Below are 14,215 nucleotides of genomic sequence, written 5' to 3'. Positions count from 1 at the left end.
CTGTTCCGCTGAACTCAAGCTAGAAAGTTACTTTATTGCAGGGATGGAGACAAGGCTGTTAACTAAGGATACATGAGAATCATGTACCACTACAATTTCGGTATCAGATTTGAAATATACAGGATTCAGTGCAAAAACTCTAAATGTTTAATTCCAACACACTAAGTTTGGATTTCAGAAACTACAAGGTTATGAAACACACAAACCCAGCACCTCATGTTATGTATACACACACACAAAAACTTTATTATCAGATGAAACTTTGTAACAGTAAAAATAATGTCCCCTGTACCACTTGTCATACATAACTGTAACTGATGTCAGTAACTGGTATTTTTCTTCAGTGAATGCTGGTGACATGATCAATAAGGTTCAAAGCTCTATCTAGGGCTTAAAAAATTCACAGAAGCTAAAAAATAACACCAAAGGAAAAAAATGTCTTTTTATCAAATACAAATCATTCAATGAATAAGTGAGACATTTTTGTTTTCAATCATACTATATTACTGTCAGGCTTAAGGCTAAACAATTATAATTCCCTTTTGGAACTGTCAGAAAACAAGTTTGTGCAACAGGGATGCTGATGATCTGAGTAAATAAAATGTGTCATGCAGTCCTTAGGGTGTGCAATGAGCTGAATGTGAACAACCAACCAGCTGAAATTCATGTAGGTTTCAACTAAGCACATATAATAATTGCGACAGAAAATTTCCTCCATAGTACGACTTTAATTTAAAAGTTTTATCCTTTGCTCTATGGAGTTGTTTGGATGTATTCACTTTTAAAATGTTGCCTGCTGGATTTTAACAGATGCTTGAATTATCCTTTAAACATTTATTTTTCTTGGAAATGGATATGAAAATATCATCAGTTCTAGCTCAAAAGACCGAGTGTCTTGCATTCTAAATAAAAACAAAAGCTACAAAGATTACATTAATCTTAATAATCCAATCCTATTTTTAGACAAGCTATTACATCCTAAAGCTTAGCAACATATTATTTAAATCTCACCCATAATCCATCTGAAAATTCGTAGGAGCGAAACTATGCTATATCCCTGGTCAGTCACACAAAATAAATGCTACTTCATTTGAGGATAAAACTCTCCTATTTTCTTTCCCAAACAGTTCACTTTCTCATACTCTGCATCCAGTCCTATGCCTGGAACTCAGTGAGAGGAAGAACATTAGAACTAATTATTTTCTCAGTTCAACTAGTAAATCACACACATAAAACAAGTGAAAAACTCATGTTGGTTGGCCAAATGAAAAAAAAGGAAAGTATGTCACAAGGGGTTGAAATAACATTTTATTCAAACAGAAGACAAACGTTTTGTTCTACCTTCTACTGAATTAGTCTTGAAATGTGATTTAGAAATGGAAAATTGAGATGTTTCATTTGGGATATGATAAAATCAAATTTTATAGGTTTTCTTTCTTTTGTTCTTCCTCACCGTTCAGATGATACTCATTTCTAGTATATAGAAATAGCATTTTCCCAAAAATACATTATTAGTCCACATTTAATCCACCTTGATAAGGAACGTGAATTGTAAGAACACAGTAATTTTCTCTTTTAATTTCCTATACTACATTCATGGTTATCATACACTGCATGGCAGTTTCCCTTCTGATTAATTCCCCAATATTTTTCCTGATCATTCTTCTCATGAAACGAAACATAGAACGCACCATACAATTTCCAAAAGAACTGGAGGCATAGCTCAACAAAAATACCTACGAGTAGAATAAGCCAGAATTGCATATAACACTTTAAAGGAGGCACCTAGCCCCATTCAGCCCCACGTCATGCTCAGGATGCCAAAGCCCACCAGGAACAAAAGCATGGGCTGCCAAGGACTTCAATTCTGTCATCTTCCACATGAAGGTCCCACCCTGCCGTGGGTTGAATCTACTCATGAGTCTGACACAGCAAGCCCAGAGAGCAGGGTTGCCTGTGAAGGAGTTCAGGCAGCATTACCAGAAGAGGCACTAATTCAAGACATGCCCTCAGAAAGCTCAGTTGTTCAGACTCCTCCAGGGGACCTCTGCATAAATGAAGCTACCTCCTATGCCTGGATATCTGCAGGGAAGGCTGATAGACTGCTTCTATACATGGTCTGCCGTGAAGATACCTCAGTGGGGTGCAGGCTGACATGGGAGGTATAATTTACACCTAAAATTGTGTCACGTCATCAGCCAAATTAAGTGTCAAGGGACACTTACGTGTCAAGAAGTCAGGGAAACACTGCTTGCTGGGAAACCTAAGTACGCAAAGACAGACGTAAGTAACTGCATAAAGATTCACAGTATCAGATGGAGTAATGAAGTTCCAGGCACGAGATCTCTCAAAACTGAGATAAGGAAAACACAATACTGACTGTGAGATCTACCTTGTTACCGTAATGTCCGAAAATGAAAAGAAAAAGCAGTAAGTTAAATTGTACTGGTAGGTGGCATTTAAAATCATCCTGAAGATTAACAGACTAAATATTTACAAAAGGCTTTTGAAAATGTATTCCACTGGTGGTATGAACTCTGGAAAGGCTTTCCTTATGAAAGACAACAACAGCTATCAAATCATCGTAAGCTTGCTTATTGCCAGAAGTCTTCAAGTTCTATAAATCCAACATGACAGCAAGTTTTAAAACTACACTCAGTGACCTAGTCACTCTGCCTTCAGATCTCTACCACTTTATAAACTATCATGCAACAGCATAAAGATCAGACACTTCCTGCATCTAATCTGACAGCATGAGTAATAAAGACAGTATTTTTTCGTCCAGTTACTGACCACCTCATATCCATGCAGTGGTGAAAATTAACACGACCTTTTCAGCCACTGCTATAGCACAGAAAAGTGCTGACAAGGAATGGGAGCTCGGGATGGGAGAAAAGGAGGAAAGAGAATCAAACACTTGCCTTACTGGTGAGGTGCTGTGGGTGAATTTTCATTCCAACAGTTTTTACGGCCACTCATTGTCAGGCTTTTCAGTGTGTTCCTTCACATGCTCTAGTTTAGACTTTATTTGCAGTTTGCTGCAGTTAGTTTCAGAGGTTTTTATGACTACAATAGATTTTCTTGTACTCCGTGAACATAATTGGGAATATTTTTATAGGTTAATGTTTAGAAAGGCAATTACTACAATTCTGATGCAAGCTATCTCTAAATTCCTTACACATTTTTCTAGTGTACATGAGGTACATAAAATATGTCTGTGTAATTAGTCTCTTCTGCTGCCAGTACTGACGAGCTAATACCTGTTTAAAGGGAAAGAAGGAGCAAAAAAGAGACCTATGCAATACAAACACTCCAAAACATGCCAGGTAGATGTGAAGAAAACAGATGAGCCGTTGTTGTCTTGCATGTGCATTGTGTAGGAAAACCACAGCACTCTTAACAGGAAAGACTCAGGACTGATGAAGGGAAGACCTCCTGGGTATAAAGTTTTGAACACAGGTTCAAAGATACTCCCCCAACTGCAGCAGTTCTCCAGTCAGCAAAGCGTATCTGACGGGCTTGGTAAGAAAGACCCAGGCAGTGATCGTTTGTAGCACTAGGGAGTCACGTCAGGCTTCTGATGCTTCCTCATCCCAAGGTAAACCTGCATGTAGCCAGATACCAGGAAGTGAGTGTCTTATAATATTGGAGAAGGTTTTGTAGACCACAACAGTGCTTGGTTGAATACATGATCTCTCATTCTCCTTCTCTTTCTCCTCCACCCACAATCTCAACCCACAGTGTCACTTTTGACCAGTTGCACTTCTGCTGCCTCCTGTTCTGCCTACCACTGGCAGCGGAGAAGGTGACAAGGCAGAGCCTGCATTACTTGCAAACTCAGGAGTAACACAGAATAATTCATTTCAGTTCTAGAAATCCTGGGCCAAACATCAAGATGCCCTTTCCACACATGTTTTTCAAAACCTTGTGTAACTATTTCATTAGATGTTGTTATTATGACTACTACCTGACTTCTGCAATCCTCCTGTACTATCTGTCCATACTCCTGTAATGGTTTCTCTTGAGGAATATATGCTGTAGCTTGACAATGTGGGCCAGCTTCTCTATTTTCTTTTGACAATAAATAATTGATCACTGATGCTCTCAGTACAACTCTGTTCTTCCTCTAAGTTGGCTGCGCCAGTCATACCATTTTGGCAATGAACGACCTCCTCTGTGAGCATTACTCACAAGGGTGCATCACTCCCATGGTGCATTGTTTCTTCTTCTCTTCTCTCCAGAAGAATAAGGAGAGATGTGAAAGAGCCCCTAAAGATCTCTGGACCCTCTTTTCACCCACCAAACCAAGCAGAGATTGCTGTCTCAAAGTACAGATCTTTGCCTTTAGATCTGATGCTCCAAAGATTGCTCTTCACTGAACTAATTGACAGGTAAAATATCAAGTCATCTGCCTGCTATCTGTTAGTGTTTTCCAATAAAAGTTGCCTAATGTTCTTACAGAACGTCACCAAAAAAACAACTGATAATCATATTCATAGTTGTTTTTTACCCAAATCTCATTACAAAGGGGAAACCAAACAACACACTTGCTATTGCCCGATAGTACGTGCTCAGATCCACAGAAGACTCTGATGTAATTCTGATTTCAGATACTGCCTTCTTAGTACGGAAGCACTAAGTCCTTACAAATTTGTAAGTGTATTTCTTCTAAGCAAGCTCAATCAGAAAACTTCCATACATTTCAGGTCAATACCACTTAACTGGATTTCACAAAAAGGACCTGACCCATGGCTGTTTAATATTGGATAGTAAATCACTGCTTGAATCCGGTGCTTCACGCTGGAACACCAAGTATCCCACATACTACTAAATACTTGCCTTTATTATTCACAGAATATATATATTTACTGTCACTCACAGTACAGGCAAGAGAACAGAACTGAGGTATTTCTAAAGGAAAGCATAAAGACAAATTAGGAAAAAATAATGCTACAATAGCAAAAACATATCTTTATGTATTGTGGAAAAATAGAGAACAAACCATGTGAAGATCTTACCATGACTTAATGAGCAGAGACTGTTTTGTATATGTCAGTCTACCAAGTCACTAAAATGAGATAGACAAGGCCTGAAATAGCAGAAGTGAAGTACCATTTAGGCATATTTAGATAAAATAAATACAGGAAATGCCTGTACTGAAATTGCTGAATCCTGATCCCAGAATTAGTACAGTTTATAAAATAGCAGATTAATCTTCATCTTTTCCATTTATTTACCTATTTACCATCTTCTGAATGTTTCTGCATGGCTCTAATCAACTATGCTTTAGATTTTATTCTCTTGGTTTTGGAGGCATATATTTTTTCTGTCACATTCCCACTTAAATCAATTTATCGTGCTTGAAAAGCTCTGTGTGCAGAATTTGCTTGATCACAGAATCCTTTTGAGTTTTAGTCGAAAAGAAAAATGCACACAGCTCCCTGAAATCATGCCAAATAGCAGACTTGGCTACCACATAGAAACCCGAAGACAAGACTGCACTGCAAAAAATCAAATCCAAGGAAATAAGGGCATGAGCAATGATTAAACAAATTACACAGCCTATTCTGCTCCATCTAATTTAAATATAGAAATGACATCATGCAGCCCTCCAATTCTGTCTCCTAGAGGAATCCACTCAGGAAATGCAGTTGGGTGGAGACAGGACTTGGTTGGGAGGGGTGGGAAAGACTGCATATACTAAAAAGAGGACAAAGACAACACATAAAAAAGAACAAACAGTCCATCTGATTTATACATATTCTTTTACTGCATTTGTGTAACCAATAGAATAGAAGATGTACTTATAGGAAAAAAATATAACTATTTAACTGCCTTAAATGTGAAGTTCAAGTTTTCAGAAGTGTCTGAAAAAGAGCATTATGCAATTCCATATCACTTTTTCACAGTGATATCTGTGTTGGATTTGTTCACTTTAAAATCAGATGATGATGACTGTCAGCAGCAGTGCTTCAAACTCAATACAAGATCAGAAAATCAAGCTGTGCTCTCCTTTCTTCCCCTTTCATTATCACTTGTAGGAGAGAGGCATCAAATCACACCTTAGCTGGAATTTTCTGAATGATGCAAGTGGTGGAACAGAACCTCACTCCTCTTGTTCTGCGACACTAACAATTGTAAACCTGTATTGTTATTAGCAAAGCCAGCATGTCTTGAAAACAAAGAGCAGAACTACTACGAAAAAGGTACCATTTTAACATAATATTTCTTACTACTATAGCCAACCTTTAAACCTGTATTGACAGCACTAGATCAAGCTAAGTCTGGCATCATCTCACGGGTCATCCACAAGGGAAGTCTGTTCCAAGAACAATTTCCTAAAGTTGTGGGCACAAAATACTTACTTTTACCCGCAGGCAGTGACACCTCCTATTTTCAGATACACTATTTTAATGAGGGGAGAAGCAAAGATGCACTCTTTCAGGTGAGGTTAGTCTGGGTGTCCTAAGCAAGATGACAGTACACAAGGAAGATCAGAGGCAGGTAATATGAGACCCTCAAATACAGGATGAGGCTGGCTTTGTTCAGCTCCTTGCCTGGGCAGCTACGGACTGCCTCCTACACTATTTCTTCCATGTAGTGTGCCTCCCTGAACTGATCTTCAGCATTTTTCTGGATCAGAGCTTCAGCTGAGACAAAAGGTCACACCAGGAAGACATTTATGTTTGTCAAGTGCTTTGACAGAATGGTAAATTCTGTAATTGCAGCAACATATGTGTCTTGATTCTGATCACATGTCTTAACCTGCAGAGCAAACAAAAAGCAAGGATTGAGTGTACTAGAGAATTCAGAACAATAACTAAATCAAGTTATTGTTCCACCCTGAGATTGCCACCTTGCAAATACAGAAGGCTTGATACACATGACCAACACATCTTTGCATGAATGTTATGAAAAAGGCTTCACCTGAAGAGATGTATGTGGAACTAGGTATGTACCACCAAGATAGAGAGAAGCTGCAAACCTCCCAGTGCAGGCTGTGCTCTGACAGTGGGTTGAAGTCACGCTCCTCTGTAGTGAAATTCTGTAAGGTCACCACAAGGTCTGTGCAGTACTTAACGCCTAAAAAAAGGTTTTAAGTGCAACTTAAATGACACACTGGCCTTATGCTGACACTCTGTGCAGCAGTGGCTTTATCCATTGTTCATAAACAGCTTCTTTTCTTCCCTCCCCTTATATTTTTTTACAAGGAGATTTGAAACAAATGAAGAAAAAGCAAAATGGTGAGCTGATCTGTAACTCTGCTTTTTATATTGACAACCTCTAAGCATAGAATTATGTTGGTTTAGAAACTTGTTTTCATTTGGAAGGGAACTCTGGGTTAAATATTAATTCCTCTATAATCATTATAAACCTCTTAATGATTGCAGTGTGGTCAGTCTAACGCTGTGCTTTTGCTTCTCACAGAAACAAGCACATATCAACTTCCAATGCTCCTCTAATATTAAAGGCTTCCCTTTAATGGATAATTCCTCAAATTGATTGTTTCTACTCAATTGTGCCTAACAATAATGAGGATATTTCATAAGTGTAAATAAGTAAACATACAAGGGAATTTCCCTTGTAACATTATCCTTTCTTCAATGCTTTTAAAATATTATTTTGATTGCAGTGTGAACTACTTTAAAAGCAGCTTGTGCAGCTCACTCAGTAACACTGCTGTGAAACCAAAACAGCGAGTACAATACAAAATAAGAGGAGAAAACCTAAGGACAAACTAAATAATTGTAATTCAGGAAGTATGACTGAACGTAGTCTACTCCTTCCAGTGCATGGAAAATAGTGTATTCCAACACAGAAAATCACTCACAATCAGACTGATATCACTTAACAGGACCCCAAAATACGTGGGCCTCCAACTCAGCCAGCAGTCAGTGCAATGGCACCACTGGAATTACCTTGCTAGCATAAATCTCGCATGGGTCCAGCTGCTCAAATCCAGAGTCCCTTTCATACACAGTACTGTGTAATAAATGCTGCCTCTGGTACTTCCCCCCTGGAGTTCACAATAATCTTTCAGCTAATTTTGTAACACAGTGTTTAGTTATACTGCCTTACATCCCCATGGACAGTCCAACATCTCATGGCCCTCATGTCTGAAGCTCCCTCTAAAGGCCTGTGAAACACAGTCTCTTTTGATGGACTTGTACAACAGCGTCTTGTCTGAAGATAAGATCCAAACGTATTGGATGGGAATGACTGACTTTTACCAAACTGAAATGCAAATAACATTAATAACGGTGACCCAACTGTGCCGTAACATAGGGATTAGGCAAACCATTACTAATCTGCATGTAACAGCCTTAACTGGATGGGGCAGTTTTCAAGGTTTTTCCTTCTGAGTGGAGTGAGTGCAAGTTACTTCTTCAAAACAAAAAAGTCTTATTTAGCTGCCAGTCCCTCGCCAAGACTGAAAATGCCCGCACACCAAATGCTGTTCTGGGATTCTAATCCAGAGTTTTGCTGTGGCTGTTTCTCACATGATCCCTTCTTTACACAAAAAGTAAAGTAGTATTATTCATTTCACTTCAGCCCTAGAAATTTTTGAACCATTAGAAATGTTTTTTTGAAATCCTTTTCAAACCTCATCATGAGAGGGGACAGTGAGGAATGGAGGCACGCAGGGACGGGAAAGAAAGAGGAAATCCCCCTGGAAGGTAAATGTTAGAAAAGGAAGAAATGTTAACAAGAAAAAAGAAGAAGAAAGGAAGTGAAAATCTGTTCGTGCGCAATGGGTGAAGGGTAGGAGGGGAGTGCAATACATAGCCTAAACAGACTCCTTCAGTCCACTGAACAGATAACATATCACAAGGAGTGGACAGACTTCAGGGAACAGGACACACTACTAAGGAAAAAAAAAAAAAAAAAAGAGAGCCAACATGAAGTGACCCATGGATATGCCTAATAAATGAACTCCCTCCTCTCTCTTGTTGCCACTGAAGAAGCAGTTCCACCTGTTCATGTCTTAGAAACAGATAAGCACTTTCACAATTGGCAGAAGGCTCCTTATCTGGCTGTCATTGAGACAGTTTAGGCTTAAAGATTCTTCAGATCAAGATGAACAGCACATAATACAACATCAAGCCTCTGTTGATTTTCCAATCACAAGTTTAATCCCTGTTTTCCATAGTGAAGCATTGTTTACATTTGTTATTTTTTATGTTGTGGCATTGGGATGTCAATTATAAGCACAATCAGAAGAAAATAGGATAGAAAATGTGAGTTTTAAAGGATTGAAATAGTATAAGCCAAGTAGAGTCCAAACTACCTGAAAAATCATCCTCTCAGATTCTGAGTGACTTGTTTAAAGAAATTACAGAACATTCTCCCAGATTAACTCAGCTGGGTAAAAATAATCAAAATCCTTTTGGTTACCATTCAAAAATTATTCCAACGATTGTGTTTTTTTCCAGTTGAGCTGAGCATCAAGCATGTAGCCTAGTTTGACTAGGCTGACACTACAGTGTGGGAAGGAATTTTGCATTAAAAAGCCTTGGTTTTCTATTTATTTCATTTTTTGAATGTCAGTTTCTTTCACAGTACAATATATAATCACAAAAAATGGTCACCCTGATCTTCAGTCCTCATTATCAGCCTTCAGTCTCACTATGATCTGTTATGTTATCTATCACCAAGATTAAACCAGCATTTGCAATAAGCAGCTGGGCACAGTAATGAAGATGCACCGTAGATTTTCTTAAGCAGAAAAAACCGTAAAGGGATGCTAAGGCTGAACCTACACATGACCGAAAGAGAAAAATAAAACAAGAGGAATATGAAAAAAATGGAGACAACTCGCAAGATAAGGGTAACGTACTGAACTAAATTGAATAATAATCTTTCCAGAAAAAGAAAAAAGGGTAGAAGGAGAAGAATGTAACATCATATCCGTCTCCTCCTCTGTCCAACAGAGCCCTGACATCAGGTTGACTGGGGTCCAGTTTTGCTAAGTTCTACACACAAAATGAAAGGTCAGATCCTGCCTCTCCCTCCTCCCATCCAGAAAGGCTCACTGTGCACTTAGAGTCAAGATGCAAGCAGGCAAGTGACACAGCACAAAAGATGCAGAATGGCACAAATTAACTAAATACAAGAAGTGGATGTTTCACCAGGGATTTTTGTTCGAATAAAGCAAGTAAGATTATATTGGAGCATGAGGTAACTGAGAACAAGAAGTTCACAGCTTTGGCATCCATCACAGGACAGAGCTCCAAAGGCTGAAAAATGCCTTAGGAAACACTCTCCCCCCGAAAGCATATTTGTTACATATTTGTGCTAAAGCTATACCACCAAAAAGGGATGAAACTAACCGAGAAACTGAGCCAACGCTATCTGAAATTGAGGTTTAACTAGACATAACCTGATTCAAAGGGACACAGTTATTGCTATTCAGTTTACGTGCAAGGACTACACAAATGATGATGATGGAAGACTAAACAAGCAGCTGTAAGAGAAAGGGGTTTGCTGAAGACTCACTAACAGACCATTAAACTTGGCCATATACTATATATGTAACAACATAGCAGTTCTGTGAGGCAATTTGGCAAGGAAATTCTACATCTGAGGGGCAATGAGAAAAGCTGATTCATGCACTAAGACTCCTCCAGAAACAATTTGCCAAGGCCGAGCATCCAAAACCTGTCAGCACAAATGCCCAAGCACTTGTGTCTTGGGAGAGAGACACCTTCTGTCAAACTGGCTACAGGATGCTCTCAGTAAAACATTCCTGGAAGTTAATTTGCCATTCTGAAAGCCCTGGCTTTTAAAAGTATATTCTGCAACTTATACTTGGTTTTAAAAGTTATCTATTTGATAGCAAGCTCACTAGGAACTGAATCAATTTTCTGAACTTTCATGTTTCCATTCCACTTGGGCAAACAGCCATTTCTTCTGGGTACCCCCTCACACATGGCTAAAAATAATTTCAGTAGCATATTGAAATTTCAACCTACCCCACTAGATGGATAGGTTTACTACAGCCAGGATGTACAGTAGACCATTAATTTTGAAAGTAAAACATCTTTCTAGTCCATTGCTTTGAATTGTTCACTTCTTAGGTATCTTTGTATTTCCCACTCCTTCTTTATGGAATCATGTTTTATTTGTTTGTTTAAAGCATGACAAAAAGGTATTAAAATAAATACATCAGGCTGTGCTGGGGAGGCCTCGCCACCTGCTTCTCATGAACCCTGGTGATTCTTGTTCCAAACCCATTGGAAACGATGTATTACAAGGGATAATATTTACACAAAGCAAACAGCAGTACTAGATACATATGCTGTTTTTACATGGAGAGAGAACTAAATTGTTTTTTAGTAAAGGAGGAAAAATAACAGCGCACAGTATTACTGCACTATGATTTTAAATTATTTCTGTAGCTTATCAAACGAAGATGAATGGATTGTTTAAGACTTAGATTGCACGAGTACATTTTGAAAATTCAAAGAGACTCAACATGCACATTACAAAATTCTTTTTAAAAAGCCTTGCTAGGAGGATGCAGTAAACAACCCTGGCTCTGGCTGCGCAGCGGCAGCTGAGAGGAGAGAGCATCTTGTCCACTCATCTTTCTGTCCATTTCTCTCACACCGAACAGTCCCTGAAAATGTCCCCAGCCTTCTCATTAAAAGCGTACCCAAACAGACTTTTAAGTGTTGTGTTATAGCTGTGGCCACAATGTGCCAGGCCTCCTGTACTCAACTGTACAAAGACTGTCTGCTTTCCCAACGAAATGTAACTGCTTTGCCTGGCAGGAAATGCCTCCCTTTTCTCCCTTCTTCCCAGTAACTTTTTGATACCAGGGGAAAAATTTTAACGAAATTTGAGAGAGGGCTCAAATAAGGTCCTAGAAGCTAAATAAAAATTAGTGATAGAAGAGAGGTCTCAAATATAGTGTCACTATAGGAAAAGAGGGCAGCACTCTCTGTCACCCACTCCACTGGGTAACAGCCAGCGACCAGTCTGTACACACACACTGGCTGGCTCATCCCCGTGGATGTAACTCCGGATGCCATATACATTGTCTACCGTCAAGTAGATACATCATGGAAGTTACGATAAGTACTGGTGTCAGGAAAGAGCAAAAATGTAAAGGATAAAAGCTTTTTCAGTCCTTCCACTCACAGAAAAACTTTTCAATAATTTTCATTGCCTCTGATTATATTTATATCTCAAACTTATTTTGCAACTTTAGTTCTTATTATTAGCAATTCTTCGAAGTGTTTTCATCATGACCGTGCACTGATGTCCTAAGGTGGCAATTTTTCAGGTTTTTGTGGACACCAGTATTGAAGGTGCTAAGCATCTGAAACAGGCAGCTCTGGCTTGGTATAAAAAATATACATGGGCATTCTTATGTACTCCTGATAGAAGAGAGGCAGGTTTTATTAAGAAGTAATCTGCTATACTTCACCCTTTTTCTGAGAGCAAGAAGAACAATAAATTCTTGAAGCAAGTGTATTGCTAGACTGGGACGAGACTTTCAGTCCCTCTAGACGACAGACAAGGTCACTGGTAATACTAGAGTTAGAACACTTAACTGAAGGGCTACCTAATTTTCAATGACCTACACATGAGACTATTTTTGTAGGGCTCTTTCTGTGTTGTGAAGCAAGACAGACAAAGCTTGTTATTGTCACTTTGATACTGTCTTTATATAGAATATGCAGTAAAATAAGCTACAGCATGAGTCACACTGAAAGAGTCCATGTTTCTTGAGTGTTAGGAGGCACCAGACGAATCAAATGACTTGCATATGAGAACAAGGCATTATCCACCAAGCCACAAGTGTAATTATACAACAGCCTTAAGAAACCTTAAGAAAGGTTTCATTAACAGAGAGAAAAAGCTGCCTTCACATCTAAACCCACTTCACATAATTCTCCTGTTAATTTACAACTCTAAAACCGTATTAGAGACAAGTTTTGCAAACTGTACTGTAATAAAAATCAAACACATTGGAAATAAGGCAAAAAAATTCTTTCAAAAAAATTTTTGCTTTTCACATGGTAACTGTTGTTTATCTGATCTATCTTCCTTTGACAGTACTGAGGAGACTTCACTGTTATAAAATAAGGAAGCTGCATACATACACCTAACATTTAACTGGCTAGTTTTTAATTTACAAGTATTCCCCCACATACTGCTAGCTGCTTGTTTAGGGAGTATCACAGAACACTATTTTAGCATTATACTGTCTCTTCAGTTTTATAAACTTCAGATTTCTGTGAAAATCTTGGTATCTTTTAGATAAGATAGCCATTGTAAACTCTGTCTTTTATAGAAGATTATTATTTGCATAAGTACTATGGAGTTAACATCCACTACATACAACTGTGTTGGAATGAATCATCAGCTGACATAAACTAACAGTTTCACTGGCTTCAGGAAAACTGATTTGTATTTGTTGATCTGTTCCAATAGCACTATTGCACTTCCAACAGGAAGGCATATCGTTCACTAACTACTACTGAAGACTAGATCTCAGGCGATCTCTGCCACATTCCCAGTTATGCCACTCACTGACCGTAACCGATACTTAAACCAAAACCAGTCTGAACTGGGAAATCACAAAATCACAGAATCACTAAGGTTGGAAAGGACCTTCAAGATCATCAAGTCCAACCATTAATCCAGCGCCACCATGTCCTCTAAACCATGTCCTGAAGTGCCACGTCCACACGTTTTTTGAATACTTCCAGAGATGGTGACTCCACCACCTCCCTGGGCAGCCTGTTCCAATGCTTGACCACGCTCTCGGTGAAGAAATTTTTCCTAATATCCAATCTAAACCTCCCCTGGTGCAACTTGAGGCCATTTCCTCTCGTCCTATCACTAGTTACGTGGGAGAAGAGACCAACACCCACGTCGCCACAACCCCCTTTCAGGTAGTTGTAGAGAGCGATAAGGTCTCCCCTCAGCATCCTCTTCTCCAGACTAAACAACCCCAGTTCCCTCAGCCGCTCCTCATAAGACTTGTGCTCCAGACCCCTCACCAGCTTCGTTGCCCTTCTTTGGATGTGCTCAAGCACCTCAGCATCCTTCTTGTAGTGAGGGGCCCAAAACTGAACACAGTATTCGAGGTGCGGCCTCACCAGTGCCGAGTACAGGGGCACAATCACTTCCCTGCTCCTGCTGGCCACACTATTCCTGATACAGGCCAGGATGCTGTTGGCCGCTTTGGCCACCTGGGCAC

The 14,215-nt window shown here is 39.2% G+C and overlaps 1 protein-coding gene across 3 annotated transcripts in view; it reads right to left on the bottom strand.

Moving 5' to 3' along the window:
* The window catches only part of RAPGEF4 (Rap guanine nucleotide exchange factor 4), a gene marked incomplete at both ends in the record, with an annotated part of 154,014 nt that overhangs the window by 78,970 nt on the left and 60,829 nt on the right, over nucleotides 1-14,215 (bottom strand). The window lies entirely within an intron of this gene.

This window comes from Phaethon aethereus (genome assembly GCF_964289735.1).
Source record: "Phaethon aethereus genome assembly, chromosome: 6".
NCBI lineage: Eukaryota > Metazoa > Chordata > Aves > Phaethontiformes > Phaethontidae > Phaethon > Phaethon aethereus.
The sequence above is the reverse complement of the archived record's forward strand: the minus strand, read 5'-3'. Positions and strand labels throughout refer to the sequence as shown.